Source organism: Microcaecilia unicolor, chromosome 1 (genome assembly GCF_901765095.1).
Source record: "Microcaecilia unicolor chromosome 1, aMicUni1.1, whole genome shotgun sequence".
Lineage (NCBI taxonomy): Eukaryota > Metazoa > Chordata > Amphibia > Gymnophiona > Siphonopidae > Microcaecilia > Microcaecilia unicolor.
The window spans coordinates 495759747-495772725 of NC_044031.1; positions in this window are offsets into that span (position 1 = coordinate 495759747).

A 12979-nucleotide genomic window follows, 5' to 3' on the forward strand; every position below is an offset into this window, starting at 1 on the left:
AAATTATATCAAAACAAAGCTTAAATAACACAGTATGCCCATTAGTAATATTCAGCATTGGAAATGCTTGACATATCAATAGAATCAAATAAAAATTGACAAGATCAGTATTCCCATATCCGAACTATAAACACAATTAAAATAAAGAACAAGTGACATTCCAGTAGCCATTTCAAGCATTTGGAAACTTAAATGGCTCTCAGTCTCTATATGAATAAGATGCACCTGTCACCCCAGATATAGGGAAAAAGAAAAAAAAATGCTTATTTAGGCAAAGCATAAAGTGCAACATAAATGTTGTAAGAACATAAATGCAAATTAAAAAATATATCACACAAAGAGGCATTTTCAATATGATGTCTAAGTCTGAATTTGGACGTTTTACAAAAACGTCCAACATCTGAACACAAAAGAAGGTCATTTTCAACAACAACAAAAAAAGTCGCTCTTTTCCTTTTGAAAATACTGTCTGGAAAACCGTTTTGTGATTTGGACATTTTATTTTTTGGGCCATTTTCAAACAAAAAAACGTCCAAATACAAAACGCACAAAATACAAAAGAAAATCCACAACAGAGTGAAACCATTCACATATTCTAAGTGTGGTAAAAGCTTTGGTTGTGTCCACACAGGAGAGAAACCATTTGCATGAATAGAGTGTGGTAAAAGCTTTGGTCAGAAGGTAAACCTCACAATGCACCAGAAAATACACACAGGAGTAAAACCATTTACATGTTCTGAGTGTGGTAAAAGCTTTGGTTGGAAAGAAAGCCTCACACGGCATCAGAGAATCCACACAGGGATGAAACCATGTACACGCATTGAGGAGGTAAAAACTTCAGTTGCATTGGGACAGGTAATTAGGGAATGTAGACTCTTGCTATGAAGTATGGAAAAATAGCACTCTGGTATTTAGATATATGTAATGAGACCTCCTTTTTATCTATAGATCTGAATTCAAAGCTTAAATCTACTGATAAACAACAGACACAAGGCTCAGATGTTATTAAAAAAATAGAAAGATTGAAATCAAGTTGAATAGTGGAAAAGTGACATCCCAGGAAAGCAATAGGGCATCCTTGGGAGCACTGCAGTGGACTTTATAAAATGCTCCCAGGTACACATCTCACCATTGCTCCCTTACATTGTCTGCTGAGCCCCCCCAAAAGCCACTACCCCCCAACTGCACACCACTACCATAGCCCTTACAAGTGAAGGGAGCACCAATATGTGGGTACAGTGGGTTTTGGAGGACTCACAGTTTCCTCCACAAGTGTAACAGGTAGGGGGAGGTAGAAGCCTGGGTCCATCTGTCTGCAGTGCACTGCACCACTACTAGACTACTCTAGGGATTTGCTATTCTAATGGACCCAAGTATAACATCAGAGGCTGGCAACTAATATTTTTAATCACATTTTTTGGGGGTAGGAGGGGGTTAGTAACCACTGGGAGAGTAAGGGCACCTTTTTTGTGGTGTGGAGTAGTCTAGTGGTTAGTGCAGTGGACATTGATTCTGGGGTAGTGGGTTCAATTCCCACTGTAGCTATTCGTTATAAAAACAGGTCTAGCTCAAAACATCTAAGTTTTAGTCCTGGATGTTTTTGTTTTGTTCCATTATGGCTGAAAAACATCTAAGTCTTAGGAACGCCCAAGCCCCAGCTTGAACATGCCCCTGGAACACCACCTTGAGATTTAGACGCACTTCGGACGGACTTCAGAGAAAAACGTCTAAAAAGTGGTTTTGAAAATACTGATTTGGAGTTTTTGTGAGAAAAATGTCCAAATGCAGACTTATGTCATTTTTTGGATGTTTTTCTCTTTTGAAAATGAGCCTGTTAGTGTGAGCATCATATTCCCATAACAACAAATAATATATAGTTAAATTAAATATCATATACTTACCAAGTACTTCAGAGTTAAGCTACTGTGATTACAAGTTCAAGACTAATTCATATATGAAAAGAATAGGAGATCCCATTATGAAGAAACATGTAGCCATATTATCAATATATGAGTAGTCAGCCCATTTTTGTTTGCATGATCCATTCACATAGAACTTCAGGCTCTTTATAAGTGGTGGTAAAGATCTTGGAGAGGAGTCTAAGATGGCAGTAGCGTCGGATTAAAAAACCTTGCTTCTCACAGGTCTCCCACTTAGCCATCTCTCTCCTCTTCATTCTGTTCAAATTTCTGCTGCACGACTAATATTCCGCCAGTGTCGTTATGCTCATATTAGGCCTCTCAAGTCACTTCACTGGGTTCCTATCCATTTCCGCATACAGTTCAAATTCCTCTTATTGACCTATAAGTGCATTCACTCTGCAGCTCCTCAGTACCTCTCTACTCTCATCTCTCCCTACATTCCTCCCTGGGAACTCCGCCCACTGGGTAAATCTCTCTTATCTGCACCCTTCTCTTCCACTGCTAACTCCAGACTCCATTCCTTTTATCTTGCTGCACCATATGCCTGGAATAGACTTCCTTAGCCGGTCCATCAAGCTTCATCTCTGGCCATCTTCAAATCTAAGCTAAAAGCCCACCTTTTTGATGCTGCTTTTAACTCCTATCCCTTATTCACTTGTTCAGAACCCTTATTTTATCATCCTCACTTTAATATTCCCTTATTATTATTATTATTAACATTTGTATATCTCGTTTGTCCTGTTTGTCTGTCCTAATTAGATTGTAAGCTCTGTTGAACAGGGACTGTCCCTTCATGCTCAAGCGTACAGCGCTGCGTACGTCTAGTGGCACTTTAGAAATGATATGTAGTAGTAGTAGTTGTGGTTTGAGTTGCTGGCAGTTTGCTGTTTTCCCTGCACCTATGCAACTGAATATTTGAGAAGGCTGTACCAAAATTAGATCAAAATGGAAGGCTCGAGCCCATCAACATTAACAACTCAAGATACTCCACAATCCACACTTCCAGAAAGCATCACATCTGTGGAAGAGCCCCCCTCCAAAACAATGAAAATGATGTTAGAAGTTATATGAGTGACTTTTATGGAACAATGCATTCTCTGAAGGCTATTGTTAATGAATTGGACAATTATTTATATTTGAGTGATATAGATGCAGCCGTTAATGTTTTTAAGGGAAGTTCCAGCGTCCCCCCTCCCTCCCTCCCAGTGCCAGGGCCCTCCCTCCCTTCTTCCCAGTTCCAGGGTCGTCATCCCTCCCTCCGAGTTCCAGGGTCGTCGTCCCTCCCTCCCTTCCTTCCAGTTTCAGGCCCCCTCCCTCCGAATTTTAAAAGTCATCCTGACTTACCTCGTCGGGGTTATGGCAGCCGGCAGCAGCGGTAAAAAGCATGCAGGCTTGGCACTTACTTCAGTTTTAACTTCTCTGTCTTTCAGCTCTGGTCCTGCCCTCATTTCCTGTTTCTGCAAGGGCGGGATCAGAGCTGAGAGACAGAGAAGGGAAAACTGAAGTATGTGCCAAGCCTGCACGCTTTTTACTGTGCGAGGTAAGTCAGGATGACTTTTAAAATTTGGAGGGAGGGGGCCTGGAACTGGAAGGGAGGGATGACGACCCTGGAACTGGGTGGGAGGGAGGGAGGGGGGACAGACAACAACCCTGGAACTCAGAGGGAGGGAACGAACTTCCGGTGGGTGAATATTATATGCAGCCTTCCCTTCCCTCCGAGGTCGGGGCACTGAGAGTGAGTGTGAGGCCTGTGGTTGGTCCCTTCTCCTTCTGATGTTGCGTTTCTTTCCCTGGCAACTATACAGAGTTCCCTCGAGGGCGGGGCAATTACGAACCCTGCGAACACTACACAGCTTCACTGCCAAGGAGTCAGCTTCAGAATGTTGGAGGTGCGAATTATTATATTAGATGTCATCAGTGTAAAACTGTAAGCTAATACCAAATTCTTGGTTAGTTATTTGGGGAGGGGGGAGGAAGAATTTGAGGGGTTGGGAGAGTAGAGCTTTGTGCTGTTTGTAAACTGCCATGACCTGATTTGGATTGTGTTCAGTTAAACATTAGAGAATTGAGAGAGGCAGTTTGAAAGAAGCAATTTCGTGTTATGTTTCACTATAAGTATCTATGCTACAGAAGCTGCTGCTACTACTACTAATCATTTCTATAGCGCTACTAGATGTACGCAGCGCTGTACACTTGAACATGAAGAGACAGTCCCTGCTCGACAGAGCTTACAATCTAATTAGGACAAACAGGACAAATAAGAGATAAGGGAATTACTGAGGTGGGGATGATAAAATAAGGGCACTGAACGAGTAAGGGTTAGAAGTTAAAAGCAGCATCAAAAAGGTGGCCTTTTAGCCTAGATCTAAAGACGGCCAGAGATGGAGCTTGACGGACCGGCTCAGGAAGTCTATTCCAGGCATATGGTGCAGCAAGATAAAAGGAATGGAGTTTGGAGTTAGCAGTGGAGGAGAAGGGTGCAGATAAGAGAGATTTACCCAGTGAACGGAGTTCCTGGGGAGGAGTGTAGGGAGAGATGAGTGGAGAGGTACTGAGGAGCTGCAGAGTGAATGCACTTATAAGTAAATAAGCGGAGTTTGAACTGTATGCGGAAACGGGTAAGGAGCCAGTGAAGTGACGAGGAGAGGGCTAACATGAGCATAGCGACACTGGCGAAATATGTCGTGCGGCAGAATTTTGAACAGACTTAAGTGGAGAGAGATGGCTAAGTGGGAGACCTGTGAGAAGCAAGTTGCAACAGTCTAAGTGAAAGGTGATAAGAGTGTGGATAAGGATTCTGGTAGTGTGCTCAGAAAGGAAAGGGCGAATTTTGGTGATATTATAGAGAAAGAAACAACAGGTTTTAGCAGTCTGCTGAATATGTGCAGAGAAGGATAGAGAGGAGTCGAAGATGACCCCAAGGTTATGAGCTGATGAGACAGGGAGGATGTATTGGGCCATTTTTTGGTGTGTGTGTGTGTGTGGGTGGGGGGGGGGGGGGGCATATTTCTCTGGGGCTCCTAGAATGATTTGGTCCATTTTTGAACTTAAAGTGTCTTTTTACCTGTTTTCCCACATACCAAGTTTCATCCCATTCAGATGGACAGATATTCTCAACCTCGTTTGTATAATTCTTTCCAACTTCTACTAGGTTGGAAAGAATAAAAATGTAGAAAATTTCTTCGTATATGCACACAAGCTAGTAAATGTGCTTTAGTTGATATTCCTGGTGATGGCTGGCAGCTGCAACTAAAGACTGAAATGGGAAGACTGACAGCTTTTGTAATGGAAAGTCAAACAATAAAAAAAAAAAAAAAAGAAAGAACAATGGCTTTATTGTCACAGAGGGGGTAATTCTATACCAGAGTGCCTATTGACACATATTCTGTAAAGGAAAGTAGGCAGTTACTTTCTTTTATGAAATCCTAGCTTAACTAGGTAGATATGCATAAATACACTTAGGCACAAGCGCTTACACCAGCACATATAACTCTGAGCTCCACTCGTGTACAGCTAACTGCAAACCAGTGGCGTACCAAGGGGGGGGGGGGGCGGTGGGGGCGGTCCGCCCCGGGTGACAGTGGGTGGGGGGTGCTCCGCTCCCGCTGCCTCCCGTGGCCGTTCCCGCGGCGCCGCACATTTAAAAAACCGGCGAAGCAGCGTCGCAGGCAGCGCCTCGTGCCCTGCTTGTAAAAAAAAAAAAAAATCAAATCTCCTTCCTCCTTCTCCTCCTCGTCTTGACGTCAACTCGGGCCTTCCAATCAATTTGATTGGAAGGCCCGAGTCGATGTCAAGACGAGGAGAAGGAAGGAGATTTGATTTTTTTTTACAAGCAGGGCACGAGGCGCTGCCTGCGACGCTGCTTCGCCGGTTTTAACGGGACTGAGGTGGGGAAGGAGAGGGGCGAAAGGGACTCGGGTGGGGGTGTTCAGAGGAGAGAAGGGGACTGGGGTGGGGATCTCAGAGGGGAGAAGGGGAGGGGAGAAGGGGACTGGGGTGGGGGTGTTCAGAGGGGAGAAGGGGACTGGGGTGGGGGTCTCAGAGGGGAAAAGGGGAGGGGAGAAGGGGACTGGGGTGGGGATCTCAGACAGGGGAGGGGAGAAGGGGACTGGGGTGGGGATCTCAGAGGGCAGAAGGGGAGGGGAGAAGGGGACTGGGATGGGGGTGTTCAGAGGAGAGAAGGGGACTGTGGTGGGGGTCTCAGACAGGAGAAGGGGAGGGGAGAAGGGGACTGGGGTGGGGGTGTTCAGAGGGGAGAAGGGGGCTGGAACTGGGGGCTGAAAAAAGGGGCAGAGAGAGAGAGAGGGGACAGATCCTAGATGGAAGGGAGAGCGAGAGGGAGGGCAGACCCTGGATGGATGGGAGAGGGAGGACAAATGGTGGATTGAAGGGGCAGAGAGAAAGGGCAGGCAGTGGATGGAAGGGACGGCAGAGAGGGCAGACACTGGATGGCAGAGAGAGAGAGAGAGAGAGAGAGAGAGAGAGAGAGAGAGAGAGAGAGAGAGAGAGAGAGAGAGAGTGAAGACAGATGCTGGATGGAAGGAAGACGGTGAAAAGAAGATGAGGAAAGCAGAAACCAGAGACAACAAACTGTAAATAAAATATATTTTTTTTATTTTTTTTTGCTTTAGGATAAAGTATTGTAGATGTGTTAAATGTTTATAATAGAACATGTAAATAACGTAATCTTTTTATTGGACTAATACATTTTGACTAACTTTCGGAGAACAAAACCCCCTTCCTCAGGTCAGGATAGGATACTGTAACAGCACTATACTGTACTGACCCGAGGACGGAGGTTTTGGCCTCTGAAAGCTAAATGTATTAGTCCAATAAAATGGTATTATTTTACTTTCTATATTTGTTTTATTTCTATTTGTTAATTTGTAAAGTGGTGATTGGTACTTGTTAGGTTTTTTTTTCAAATTTACATCTGCTGTCTTTATATTTTGCACAGTACTAGGGGACAGTTTCTGTTTCTGTGGTGTTGCATTGTATGCAGAGTCTGGCATTGGGGGTTCAGTTTAATTTTTGTCTAATTAGAAAGTTTATGATTACTTATTCTATAGTGGATTAGGGTGTATCTGTGTTTGTGAAAAAGACATGGCTTTCAGTTGGCATTGACTGTGCAGGATCTACGATCTGTACTATTCTGTCTGGTTTTGTTTTACAATAGGTGAATTGATGTTCTAGTGCTCACTGTAGTGTTTAAGATGCTTTCCTTTTCCTTGTGTGACTCGTAGAAATGACTGCTTATGGTATGGTAGAATTGCTCTATAGGTCCTGAGTGTTTTGTATTCTCGGCATGCCTAGTACTGGATTTGGGGGGGGGGGGGGTGTTAAAAAATGACCGGCCCCGGGTGTCAACTACCCTAGGTACGCCACTGCTGCAAACTACATACTATCGGAAATATGAATGTTGCAATAGAATAGCGCTTAGGTGCATATTTGGTATTTTTGCATGTATGCCATTATTCTAATCATTTACACTCATAATAGATGCATAAAATGTGCCTATTTTATAGAAATACTCCCAGAAAGTCTAGTGAAACCATATCAAATATATATTATGTATGCTGTCCAGAAATGCAAGTTACCAATGGTAAAGAGCCACACTACAATGCTTTCTGTAGTGTTGCTCAGCTTGGGGAAGCAGTTGGCTTTGGATTAAAAGCAGCAGGATGTTATATCCAGTTTTGCTATAAGCATTTGTCAGTTTACCATTACAGAGAGTGTATTTACCATGAATGGCAAGGTATGATATTGCTCAGGAGGTGAGCAAGGAGATAACTTGTAATACGGCTTTTAATTCATTTATTTTTAAAATTTATGATTGATATTTTTAGTAATTGCATTTTTTTGTGCTTTCTGTAATTCAATTTTATTGTAATCCACATTGTATTGCCATACTGGGACCAAAGGTCCACCAAGCCCAGCATCCCTTCTCCAACAGTGGCCAATCCAGATCACAAGTACCTGGCAAGACCCCAAAAAGCACAAAACATTTTATACTGCTTATCCCAGAAATAGTGGATTTTCCCCAAGTTCATTCAATAACGCTCTACGGACTTTTCCTTTAGGAAGCCGTCCAAACATTTTTTAAACTCCGCTAAGCTAACCACCTTTACCACATTCTCTGGCAACGAATTCCAGAGTTTAATTACACGTTGAGTGAAGAAACATTTTCTCCGATTTGTTTTAAATTTACTATATTGTAGCTTCATCGCATGCCCCCTAGTCCTAGTATTTTTGGAAAGCGTGAACAGACGCTTCACATCTACCCGTTCAACTCCACTCATTATCTTATAGACCTCTATCATATCTCTCCTTAGCCGCCTTTTCTCCAAGCTGAAGATTCCTAGCTGCTTTAGCTTTTCCTCATAGGGAAGTCGCCCCATCTCCGTTATCATTTTTGTTGCCCTTCTCTGCACCTTTTCTAATTCCACTATATCTTTTTTGAGCTGCGGCGACCAGAATTGAACACAATATTCGAGGTGCGGTCGCACCATGGAGCAATAAAAAGGCATTATAACATCCTCATTTTTGTTTTCCATTCATTTCCTAATAATACCTAACATTCTAATTGCTTTCTTAGCCGCAGCAGCACACTGAGCAGAAGGTTTCAACGTTATCATCAACGACGACACCTAGATCCCTTTCTTGGTCCATGACTCCTAACGTGGAACCTTGCATGACGTAGCTATAATTCGGGTTTCCTCTTTCCCACATGCATCACTTTGCACTTGCTCACATTAAACGTCATCTGCCATTTAGACGCCCAGTCTCCCAGTCTCATAAGGTCCTCTTGTAATTATTCACAATCCTCCCGCGATTTAACGACTTTGAATAACTTTGTGTCATCAGCAAATTTAATTACCTCACTATTTACTCCCATCTCTAGGTCATTTATAAATATGTTAAAAAGCAGCAGTCCCAGCACAGACCCCTGGGGAACCCCATTAACTACCCTTCTCCATTGAGAATAATGACCATTTAACCCTACTCTGTTTTCTGTCTTTTAACCAGTTTTTAATCCACAATAGAACACTACCTCCTATCCCATGACTCTCCAATTTCCTCTGGAGTCTTTCATGAGGTACTTTGTCAACCGCCTTCTGAAAATCCAGATACACAATATCAACTGGCTCACCTTTATCCACATGTTTGTTCACCCCTTCAAAGGTGAAATGAGAGATATTAAATCAGGAGCTTCTCCACTGAAGATGCACATGTGGCATGAATGGGGATACATGTTACTTTTTACCCCCTCCCCCCTTTTCTTTTTATAATGCTACTTTGTTCTACTTTAAGCATAACTCAGCTGTCAGGCTGTTCCAACAATCCTTCCTTACTGAAAGGTGCATTTAACCATCAAGAGAGCAGTGTTACCACTTTATAGAAAATTATCCTCCTCATAGCAGAAACAGTGTTTGCATATATTTACTTGTAAAGACTAAAATACATCATGCTTTGTACTTCGAAATCTGCAGATAATATTCGTTTAGCAGTGTATATGTTGGGCTTTTCCTCACTGAGTGTTACGGAGACAGGATGAATAAGTATTGCTGTGTGTAAATGAGACAATATAAAGTCCAAAATATGGGCATGTGGGTCTGAATTCTTGCCCTTTGTGTATCATAAAATTGTGAATAATCAGTTCATTTTCCCTGCCTTTTTGTACAGGGGACAGATCTCAACTGAGCAACTTTTACATGTCAGGAAAGGAATGGAAGTCATGTCATAATAATACATTCCATGGTTAAGAATTGGATAGACTCCAAAAGCCACATCATATGCTTGCATATTGGCTAATTTGCAGCTATTTGGCCTCCTACACTTTACTTTTTCTTTCTTTTCTAAGATATTGGCTGTTCCTTATAGCTAGTCACATTAGCCTTCTTTGTGGCCTTAAATTGATTAAACCTTTTATCTTTTTTTGGGGGAAAAAAAAGGATTCTCTCTTTATAAAACATTGAATTTGTGATGGGCTCCTTTGCTATGATGAGAAATTACCTACATGTGTACTTGGGTTGCTTAACCCTGGTTATCTACTACTTATTATTTCTATAGTACTACTAGAAGTACGCAGTGCTGTACACTGAACATGTAAAAGACAGTCCCTGCTCGACAGAACTTACAAAAAGGACAAATAGGGATACGGGAATTACTTAAGGTGGGAATTATAAAACAGCATGGGTGCTGAACAAGTGAATAGGAGTTAGGCGTTAAAAGCAGCTTCAAAAAGGTGGGCTTTAAGCCTAGATTTGAAGACAGCAAGTTGCATAGTCTAAGGTGATGTGTGGAGAAGGGTTTTGGTAGTGTGCTCAGAAAGGAAGGGACACATTTTGGTGATACTATAAAGAAATGACAGATTTTAGCAGTCTGTTGGATACGTGCAGAGAAAGAGAGGAGTCAAAGATGAGCCCAAGACTATGAGCTGATGAGACAGGGAGGATTGAGAGTGTTATCCACTGAGATAGAGAATGAGGAAAGAGGAGAGGTGGGTTTGAGGGAAAGATAAGAAGCTCAGTCTTGGCCATGCTTAGTTTCAGATGGCAGTGAGTGATCAGGCAGCCTGAGACTTGGGCCTGGATTCCTGCTGAAATTTCTGGTGTAGAAAGGTAGATCTGGGAGTCATCAGCATAAAGGCGATACTGAAAGCCATGGGAGATCAGAGCAACAAGGGAAAAAGTGTAGATGGAGAAAAGAAGAGGTCCCAAGACAGAGCCTTGAGGTAAACCAACTGATAGTGGGACAGAAGTGGAGGAGGATCCAACAGAGCAAGCACTAAAAATGCAATGGGAGAGAGAAGAAGAAACCCAGGAAAGAACAGAGCCTTGAAATCCAAGTGAGGACAGCATAAGGAGTAGGTGGTGATCAACAATGTCAAAAGCAGATCGAGGATGAGGATAAAACAGAGACCTTTGGATCTGGCCAGGAACTGGTCATTGGAGACTTTAGCAAGGGCTGTCTGTTATCAATTTGCTAGGTCTGTGTGACTGGATTACTTTCCCTCTCCAGCTTCTGGAGTTGTAGTTGAATTTTAAAGACATCTTAGAGAGTCTGAACTCCATAAAATTGAGAATAGGGGAAAATAATATTTTTCTTTGATGAAAATTTCTATCCATAGCAGCATGCTCCTTGTCTACTCCACTTGGTCTAACATCATTCCATTTGTGAATACTAAGCCCTTACCAGAAAGAGCTCCCAACTAAGCTACAGGAGGTGGTGAAAGTACAGGAGGGAAAAAGGACAGATAATAATTGCCATGAGGAAGCAAGGAAGCAATGGGGGGGGGGGGGGGGGGGATTTGTCTCAGCTCTTCACTTATTACAGCATACCTAACTTTTCTAATAGAAAATACAAGTGAATTCAGGAATCCATGTTGCAGTTTGCAATGGCCTATATAAATCAAATTGGGGGAGGGGGTGTCTAGGAAGATGAAAGCAAATTACTAGCCTGCTGACACTGTGCCTTAAAGAAGGAAAAAAAAAAGAGTAAGGGAAGACCAATCCAAACCCAATGCAAGGGAAAAGAAATTAATTTTATTGTACAGACTCGACGCTGAGGTGCCTACCTCAGGAGTCGACAAATCTACAACCATAAGCAAATAAAATATGTGTTTATAATAATTACAATCATATATATGTATAAAAAAGTGTGCAGTATAATGTAAACCCCCTGGTTGCAGAGCAAGGTAATGCATATCGATAAGATGTCAAAATATGTCATGGTTGTTTCCCTCAAAATAATCTCCATGCCAAACCAGGGAATTTCAAAATATAAACTTAGGAACACTCTTATAAATGTAAGCAAGTATGTAATTAGGAGGAAAAAGCCTCAAGAAGCACCACGGTCATCAAGAATTGGAGGGAGAAGAAGAGTCTGAACAATGAAGAGATTCAATTTTTTAAGCTAAGTGCCTATTGATACTGCTGTTTTTTGAATCTCAAGAATGTGTTGGATTATGTGTTTTTTTTGACACACTAAGGACTAGGAGGTTTTTTTTTGCCTTTGATGAAGAAGTCCTAGCTCTCTTGACACTGTTGTGGAACGAAGAGGTGCTTCTTGAAGCTTTTTCCTCCTAATTGCATACATGCTTACATTTATAAAAGAGTTTTCCTAAGTTTATATTTTGCAGTACTAGCAGAGGATACTCTCTCCCCTATTGTATAATTAGTTGAAACCAGGGAATTTAACATTACAAAATCTTTTTTATTATTTGAATTATATTTAAATGTTAATTAACAATCAGTTGAATTTTACCAACTTGCAAATTTAACATATGTATTTCAATTACAGGTTTGCAACACCAATCAGTTTAGTCTATAGAAACACTGAGGGCATTTTCAGATAAGTATAAATATTAGTCACAAAAATAATTTAAGCACATTCAATTTTGCAAAACACTAGATTCTTTAAAGTTTCTTTTCTCTTATCTTTCAGATTTCCGGAGACCTTCAAGGATCTCAACAGGTAAGTTTTCCCCTACTCTCTTTTAGTTATCTCTCATTTATCATTCAGGTTTCCTTTACTATTTTCTCTTATGTGCATATTTTTAATAGTTTCAGTCACTTAGCTGTTCTCTTCGTTTTCCCTCTGGCTCTCTTGAACAGTGGGTGCCTTTTCTTCCAGGTGATGATCTCCAGCATCAACTTTCTTCCACACTACTAATCTATCTCAACCAACACAATAATAATAATAATAATAATAATAAAAATAATCCTATCTTCCTTAATGAGTGCACACTTTTAAATGTGTTCTGCTTTAGCAAGTTACTTTTTGTGTCAGCTATTATTTCAAATTAATCAAATAATTGTAGAACCCTAGGTTTCCCAACCCACACTAGCCCCTTACAACTTTCACTCTCAGTCACACCATGCCTCACGTCACCACTGCGCTCTTTAAAGTTCTCCTGGGCAAAGCTCAACACACTTAACTCTTCACAAACATATCCATTAAAACCTTTGCTAACTTCAACTCCATCAGCCAATTATCCCAACTTCATAAAAGTAACAGTTTTCCTAAAAAAACGTTACTCATATACCCACACACAT